This window comes from Pezoporus flaviventris, unplaced genomic scaffold (genome assembly GCF_033815535.1).
Source record: "Pezoporus flaviventris isolate CSIRO_AGI_PZ_B2104156 unplaced genomic scaffold, CSIRO_AGI_Pfla_v1 ptg000015l, whole genome shotgun sequence".
In the NCBI taxonomy this organism is placed as follows: Eukaryota; Metazoa; Chordata; class Aves; order Psittaciformes; family Psittacidae; genus Pezoporus; species Pezoporus flaviventris.
In genome coordinates this window covers 38,035,556-38,043,532 of record NW_026892563.1, presented here as the reverse complement: position 1 = coordinate 38,043,532, position 7,977 = coordinate 38,035,556, and the positions used below count along the sequence as shown (strand labels likewise).

Genomic DNA, 7,977 nt, shown 5'->3' with positions numbered 1-7,977 from the left:
GTGACAGCGTGCCAGGAAGAGCCTTGTGACAGATGCTTGTTACAAACCTACAGCCACAACTTAGAGCTTTCCTCTAGCTCCGTCCTGTGACAAAAAGCAATGCAAAGCAAAAGCATCGCTTCCTCTGCAGTTCTAAACTTAACTGCGTCTCAAGTGATTTATTTTGAACTTTCATGAAAGATGAGTTGCAAAATTATAGAATCATGGGTTGGGAGGGACCTGAAAGACCATTTAGTTCCAACCCCCTGCCACGGGCAGGGACACCTTCCACAGGTCCAGGTTGCTCCAAGTCCCATTCAACCTGGCCTTGAACACTGGCAGGGCTGGGGCAGCCACAGCTTCTCCTGGCACCCTGTGCCAGTGCCTCAGCACCCTCACAGGGAACAGCTTCTTCTTTATGTCCAATCTATATCTAAAAATGTGGGAGGGATGGGGGGGGGGGATGAACTATTACTGTTTGTTACTATTACTATTATTATTATTACTACTATTACTATTACTAAATGCCAGTTACAAGGCAGCTTCCTCCGAGCATTAGAAATGCCCTTCTGGGTTGGACTTACGGTCCATGCAGCTCTGTATCCCATGTTGGGCAGTGCCAGAAGGAGATGCCATTTAGTGGAGGGTGTGAGCTCTTCCTGAAGCTGTTTTATGCACTCAGGTAGACCTGGAGAATCCCTGAAGATGCACATCAGCCTTTTGAACCAGCCTTGTAGCCTATGCATTAAACTCTGAGAACATACACAGAGGTACTAACAATTATGCAGCATTGGTGCTTACAATTCCCAGTGTAACACATAACCAAGTCACTTCATAGAGAGCATGTTTATAAGTTCTTTGACTGACTGACATCAGCGTGATTTCCTACACTAATGGACCATCCTCCAAAACCCACCTCCCTTGTACTGGAATTGTGCCTCTGTCTTAATGCAATAACAAAAATGATTTTGCCCCTGAAAATACCCATTTTATACTCATTTAACTCAACAGCACCCACAAAGCAATTACAGCTGAATTTGGTAGTGCTAATTGTTAGGCATTCTCCGATTTCCACAGTATTTTAAACAGTCTTCCACTGATCTTTGCAAATGAGTTCAGAAACACAGTCCTTTTTGCTGGGTGTGAAAAAAAGCTAACTTGTATTTCTGTATTTCTTTTGGCTTGAGGAATACTTAAAACCTCAAACATCTGGATTGAGTCGCCGTATCTGAATGACAGTCTAAAGCACATGCACATCTAGATAAATATTTGCTTTATGTTTCAGAAGACTTTTTCCATAGGGTTGGTTTTTTTTTTGGAAATAATTAAACAAACATCTTGCTGGCTCTTTCACCATTTCCAGCTGCTGTGTCAGCCCTCATCTAAGCAATTCCCCTTTTTCCTCTTTCTCAGGCCGATTTGCTGCTCAGGCTGCCATACATTATCTACTGTCGTGGCACACCTCAGAGCTCCTATCAGCCCTGAGGTGACTTCCAGTTGCTTCAGTCATGGGAATATTGTGCTTTGGACGTGGCTTTGTAAATATCCTTACGTTCCCCTGGTCACAGAGATGTGCTGCAGACTCATTGCCAGCTCACAACCACAATTACAGCTCGATTCCCCAAATGCTAGAAACAATGCAAACAACAAAGCTGTTGCCTTCTCAGGTGCCAGTCTCAATCTCCGTTTGCAGCATCAGAATTTGATACCTCTTCAGGGTTGTTTTATTACTTACATCTTTCCTTTTTATTCTACTGTTTTTCACTAATGCATAAAGGAACTAGATTATTCAAGTGACCATCTTCTGACCAAGCCTGTCAGTCATAAATGGTACCATTTTCCTCAGACACACTTCAGTGTAACAGAAGATAGTGACACGGAATTATTAGTGTAGGTTGCAGAAGACTCCTGTTGATAACTCAAATGTTCCTCACCACAAGAGTGTTTTGAGCATTTTGCTCATCCACAAGCTTCTGGATATTATTTGATGTATTGACCTATCAAGGTGAGTCACACCAGATGGCAATGGTTTTTGACACCCCCAGTCAGGCTCAGCAATTATGGGATAAATGGTCTTCTGAAATCCCAAGTCTTGCATTAGGAGGAAAGATCTTCCATGCAAATCCTTGCTGGAAGTTTTGATTCATAATATTTGCTTCATCTCTGACAACATTTTAAATCCAAGGAGCTCTACACTGAAAAAGATCCTTTTCTCTCAGACACTTGTCACTAGGTCCTTCCCTTTTGAAATGGGAAGCACCCTGTTGCTCTGGGCAGTGCTTCTATATATTGTATCTTCACAAACTGAATGCATGATTGCTTTTTATTGCTACTGAACAACCTTTGAGTAAACATGAATCATTTTTTACGGCATCAAATTGGAAATGTTTCCTTACCAGCTCTATCTATTATCTGCCCAGGTAGGAATGTGATAATGATCACACATTGTGTGCACACAACATTTTAAAATGGAACAACTTTTTTTTTTCAACACACCTTTACTGTATTGGGAAAAAAGAGAAGTCTCTTCCCATCTGGTCTAGATTCCAAGTGTAGCGAATGGTACATGGTTTTAAACTACTTGAAAGACCTCCAATCAGTTTAATTCTTTTGTATATCCGTGTATGTAATTTCCTGTTTGCAAGATAGAAACCAATGATTATTTCTGGATTAGCTACAACTAATCAGCTGTACATCTGATTATATTTTTCTGCATTAAAACTAGCAATCCAGACAGTAGACAGTCAAGGAATAGCAGTGTGGAGGTGCTATAAGTTTAACTGAAGTATGTGGCCAAAGAGGCACCACCTAGTAGCTGATAGATGGGCAGATATGAGGATACGCTTTGTGCTGCTGTTGCTTTTCAGCAGGGAGTTTTTTACCCAGGATTCACGGACTTCCTTAAGGCAGAGGTGGTGCTCCCTGAAGAGGATCATTATTAAAAAGCCAGCAGGGATTTGCAAGCCAATCCAATGGGCTGTTGAACGCTTTTTCCCTTGCTGCTGATGTAACTTGCCAGGCAGCAGTGGCGTCTGTCCCAGACAAGCAGTGATACTACAGCAGCACGAGTATGTCCATGTATGCATTCCCACTCTTTTGCTTCCCAAGGAGGCTGCTTTTCAATGCATTATTCATTTTTTACCTTGTAGGAACAGAGTGGGTGCAGAGAACTGTTCTGGTGGCACAAAAGGGAGTCCTAGGGGAAAAATGAAACAGTGTGTGTTATCTCTGTCTTTCAGCATGAAAAGTGAGAGACTACAGGGTACAGCTCACAAAAATGGTATTGTATGACTAAGCAAATCCTGTTGGGAACTGTGTGGAGGGAATCCAGCCTCTCTTTCTAGGAGAATGAAGTCAGTATGAGCAGAGCCCAGAAGACCTAGGTGAATCCTCTTTTGTTGCTGTTTGCAATGCATTACAAAGCCCAGAGGAGAGCCTGGGTAGTGGCTACTCATCCTCTGCCTCTGCTGGAATACCTGAATTAGCTCCTGAAAAATGTAGTGCCTCCCATCTGTTGTCTGCATTGCAGGATGAGGGATATTGCTTCCTGCAAATGCTGCATCAGTCTAGGTGCTGAAGCAGCCCAGTGACCAGACCCCATGGTACATTAGCCATACTACTTTGTGTCTGAGTCAGCTGCCACCTTTGCTGCTAGTGACCCATCCTCCATGAGAAAATCACTGAAAACAGGCCTTCAAGCTCTACTTCTGCTGCACAGTCCCTAAATTCAGGGTCTCATCTAGGATCACTCAGCCATGTAGGATTAACCGCTCCTCAGATACCAGTCTCAGTCCAGTCCTATTGCAATAGGATGGGCTTTGGAAATGGCTAGATGAAAATTCCTACTCACTGGCATAACTAAGCCAAGTCCAATGCCCATCTGGAAGCTAGGTGTGCATTCCAGGCTGAAACAGCAGCAAGCAACACTACAGGACTGATTTCTGGAGCAGCTACTAAGTAGAGTGGTCAAGATGAAGCCTCCTTGAGGTTCCCCCCACCCACCTCGTTCTCCCTAGCTGAAATCTGTCATTTCCTTGTTCCAGCCCTAACAATATAACTATTATCACACCCACATGACTCCCCCGTGTCCCCACCCCTTTCCTCATCTCTCCTGCCTGTTGTTGGGAACCGGAGGCAGATGCAGCCACCTCAGACTAGTTTTGAGGCTGACACCTGCAGGGTTGGGTCTGGTCAAACTCTGAGCCTAGCACAGCACAGCAAGCGTTTGCTTGATAGACACACACACGCCTGCTGCTGCCCGCCTGGAGCTTTGCTAGAGCTGATGTTGGGACAACCCAGTTTATGTTTACCTCCGGTTTTGATACTGCCTCAGGTAATTCTCCAGGTGCACCCCTCAGTCACTCCTGCCTTGGCGGTTTCGTGTTGCTTTTGCTGCCTGGCTTTGCTCTGGTGATGGTGATGTCTCCTTCTCTGGAATATAAACCAAAAGTTATGCTGAAAAAGGGGATCCATAGGGAATTAAGCCCTTAAGAAGAGAAGTTAGTCTATAAATCCCATTTCTTCTACGGGTAAGGCCAGATTTCATTGCCAAATGGCTTGAGGGAACACTTCCCACCACACCCTTCTGAAAAGGCAGAGCAGAAGGCATCACCCCCCTTTCCCATCTCCTTTTTAATTGCTCAGAAGCATTCAATTAATTCTTCTGCTTGAGAGATTTCATGTTTTCCCTCTCAAGATCTCAGGCTAGCAGTAATATGAAGCTCCAGAATGGTCCATAATGCAAAGAACCTCATGTTTTTTTCAAGATGCAGCTTGATAAATTCAAGTTAAGGATTAGGTGGTAGGATAACCTTTGGCATTGTCTTTTATAATGACGTAATGTAAGGTTTATCCCCTGTAAATAAAAGGCCTAGAATATCTGGATTAATATCTGCTTTTCTTCCCTTTTCTTCCCTTTACTTCCCTTCCCGAAGAAGTTGGCCAACAAAACATGAATCTTAGTCAAGCCATGTGGCCACTTCTGGTGATACTGAGAAGAGTGGGATTTCCTCATTATAGTCACTGTCCTATTCTGTCACCTCTTCTTTTCATTCTTTCTCAAGGCTGTTCAGCTGTTTCAGATACATCTCCTATATCAAGAAGTTTACACCCCTGGGCAAATTTTTGGGTGAGAAAGGGATTCTCCTCGAGTAAGGCACAAGACGTTGCTGGGCAGTGTTTTAGAGAAAGAATATTCCCCTGCAGTTTGAAAAATGGCCCACTTCACAGAGTGTAGGGCTGTTTGCCTTCCAAATCCTCTGCAAATAAAGGATCTCAGAGTATTTGCAGCATACCTCCTGGTATGAGTCTGTGCATATTTATCAGATGAGGAAAATTGATCTTTCATGCTAAGGACTTAATAAAATGCTGATTGTATTTCATGGGAGGGGGGTGTGTGTGAGAGTGATTCAGGCATATACACAAGTATAAAAGAGAAACCCAGCAATTCATAAAGAAATCAGTACTAAGCAAACCCATGACTTCAGAAGCGTTTGAAAAAGGGGAAAAGAAAATGGTAAAAAGTACTGTGGAAAACAGGGAAAGGAGAGGGAGCTGAATGGAAAGAGCAGAGGCGAATGAACTCAGAAAGAGAAGAAAACTGTGCCCTCCTTTCCCATGAACGGTGCCTGGTTATGGTGGGAGGGCCCGCATTGCCTAGTGACACTGAAATATGTGCTGGCAAGTTATATGTCTCCCAGAAGATGACTCATGCCAGACAGTTTGCAGCACAGGAGGCTGAAGTTATTCCACAGTCTCTTAAAACAATGACATGCTGTCTTTCCTGCCTTTGTAGTAATTTTCCCTTCCTTTGCTGCACCTTATTATCATTGGCCCAACCTATTTGGTTGGGTTGGAGGATTTGGACCTCTTCATGGTTATCCATCAGCTTTGTCCCATGCTGCCCTGCTTCACTGACAGTCACTGCTTTGACTCACCACATGTCAGTGTTATCATCCCATACAATCCTGTGCAATTGCTCTCCATTATCACCCTTAATCCCTTCTGCTACCTCTTGTAACGCTACATCAGCACATCAAATGTACCTGTTGGGGCAATGTTGCTGATCCCTCTTGCTTCTCACACCCCCTCTCAATGTGACATCCAGGGATCAGGGTCATAATCCTGTTTTCTCACTTGATGTCTTCACTGTTCCTGCCCTCTACCTCTTGATCTCCAGCCTTCTGGAAACAGCCTTCTCTTCTTCCCATTCTGCTTCGGCAGCCTTTGTAGTTTTGACCTGTTGCCTTGCACTGATGGCCTATACCAACACCAACCACAACTGTTTTTTTTCTGTCTGTCCGAAAATGCCACCCCTTATATTTTTCATTCGCATCACCTGAATTCACTTCCTGTCACCCTTTGCCATCCTTGCTAAACCAGGCGTGCTCATGAAAAATGGGATGAGCACCTTTCATGTGGGGAACAGAAAGCATTGCTCAGTGGAGTAAAGGAAGTCAGAAAAAAGCATCTATCAAAAAAAGCTGAAGTTGGCTACTACGGGAAGAGCAGAGAAGTATGCAAACTTCAGCACCTCACATGTAGAAAGACAGTCAGGTCAAGAAAAGCTTCAAGGAACAACTAGCAAAAGGAATCAAAACTAACACCAGATCTTTCTTGACATGTATCAGGAACCTGCCAGATGTTCTGAGGGGCAGATGGATGATCAGGCTGTGAGAGGAGGCCACAGGGGACATAAGGCCATTGCAGGAATCCCTGCATCTGTGTTAAGTGTTGAGTGAAGAGATCAACGTGGCAGGACCCATTCTTCAGCAGGGTGGGGTTCACCAATGAACATGTCTGAAACTGAAGCAGCAGTGGAAAAGGTTGTTCAACACACTGACAAAGCAAACAGTAACAGCTCGCTGGGGGCAATGGCATTTGTCCAAGAGTCTTAAAGGAACTCCGGAATAAAATAGCTGAGCTTCTCTGAGCAGCGTGTAACCCAGGCTTGCCAAAAGCGGAAAGTGGTGAATGTGATGCCACGTTTTAAAGCTCAAGAGGAGAGTGACCTGGGAGTCAGCTGAGCTGTGAGGAGGAGCATGTTTTGGCAGTGAGTAGGAGCTGGACTTACTTAGTGTGACACATCAGGCTCTGGAGGGAAGCATGTGTCCCCTGCTTTTGTCTGGGACATAAGGTAGGGGGTGGTTGTAATAGAGTTGGAAGCTTGGAGAAAAGAAAAGCCCAGTCCTTTTCCCTTTTCTCTTTCCCCTTTTCCTCTTTATCCTTTCTGTCTTTGTTTGATTGATTTTGTTTGGGTTGGTTTGGGGTTTTTTGAGAGAGAGAGAGTGCAGAATGTTACAGGAGCTTCATTACCCCTTGTAGCTTATCATTGCTCATGTCAGTGAAGTCCAGATGAAAGATATATGGTCAGTGAAGGTGATAAATGCAGAAGATTGCTGTTACTATGAAAAACAAATGTGCAGCACTGGTGAAGACATCTCTTTGGTCAGCATTCCATACTCTGTTTAGAGAGAGAAGCCCTGAGGCAGTGGTAGGGAGGAGAAGCAGCCGTTCTGTAGCTGTGATGACCTTCTCTGAGAAAAGGTATCCAGCTATTGAGAGGAACTACCTGATGCCCGTGGGCTTTCAAGAAGCTGCGGCCATGTGGGAGTCATCTTACTGTGTCTACGTGTGAACCTCTTGCTGCTCACTGTGCTGATCCAACCAAGGACTGTGATGCCAAGCTCTTGCAACAGAGCTTGCTGCTTCAAGCTTCTGATCTGGAAGAAGTGTATAGTCAGAGAGCATGAATGCTGGCCCTGGTGCTTTGTCCCAGCCCATCCCTACCAAGCAGTTGGCAGAGATTCCTTGCAGTTCGCTGACCAAGATGGGGGAGTTGTGGGAAAGTTTGGTATCATTTCTATGGTCAGTGCGCATATCTGTTTCCTGCTGCATGCTAGGCTTGAATGATTTACTGTCTGTCACTGCCTGGTGGAGTATGGGAGAGGGGTTTTAGCTCTGAATGATTCCTGTGCATTAGGCACTTCACTATGGGTC

General features: G+C 44.5%; 1 long non-coding RNA gene across 1 annotated transcript; it reads right to left on the bottom strand.

The window, feature by feature from the left end:
* Positions 1-2,626: 2,626 nt before the first annotated feature.
* Positions 2,627-6,657, bottom strand: LOC133269616 (uncharacterized). The gene is made up of 3 exons (XR_009743507.1): positions 6,024-6,657; positions 4,290-4,410; positions 2,627-3,175 (listed from the first exon to the last, which is right to left on the bottom strand). It is a non-coding gene; the product is annotated as an uncharacterized LOC133269616 (long non-coding RNA).
* Between the last annotated feature and the right edge of the window lie 1,320 nt (positions 6,658-7,977).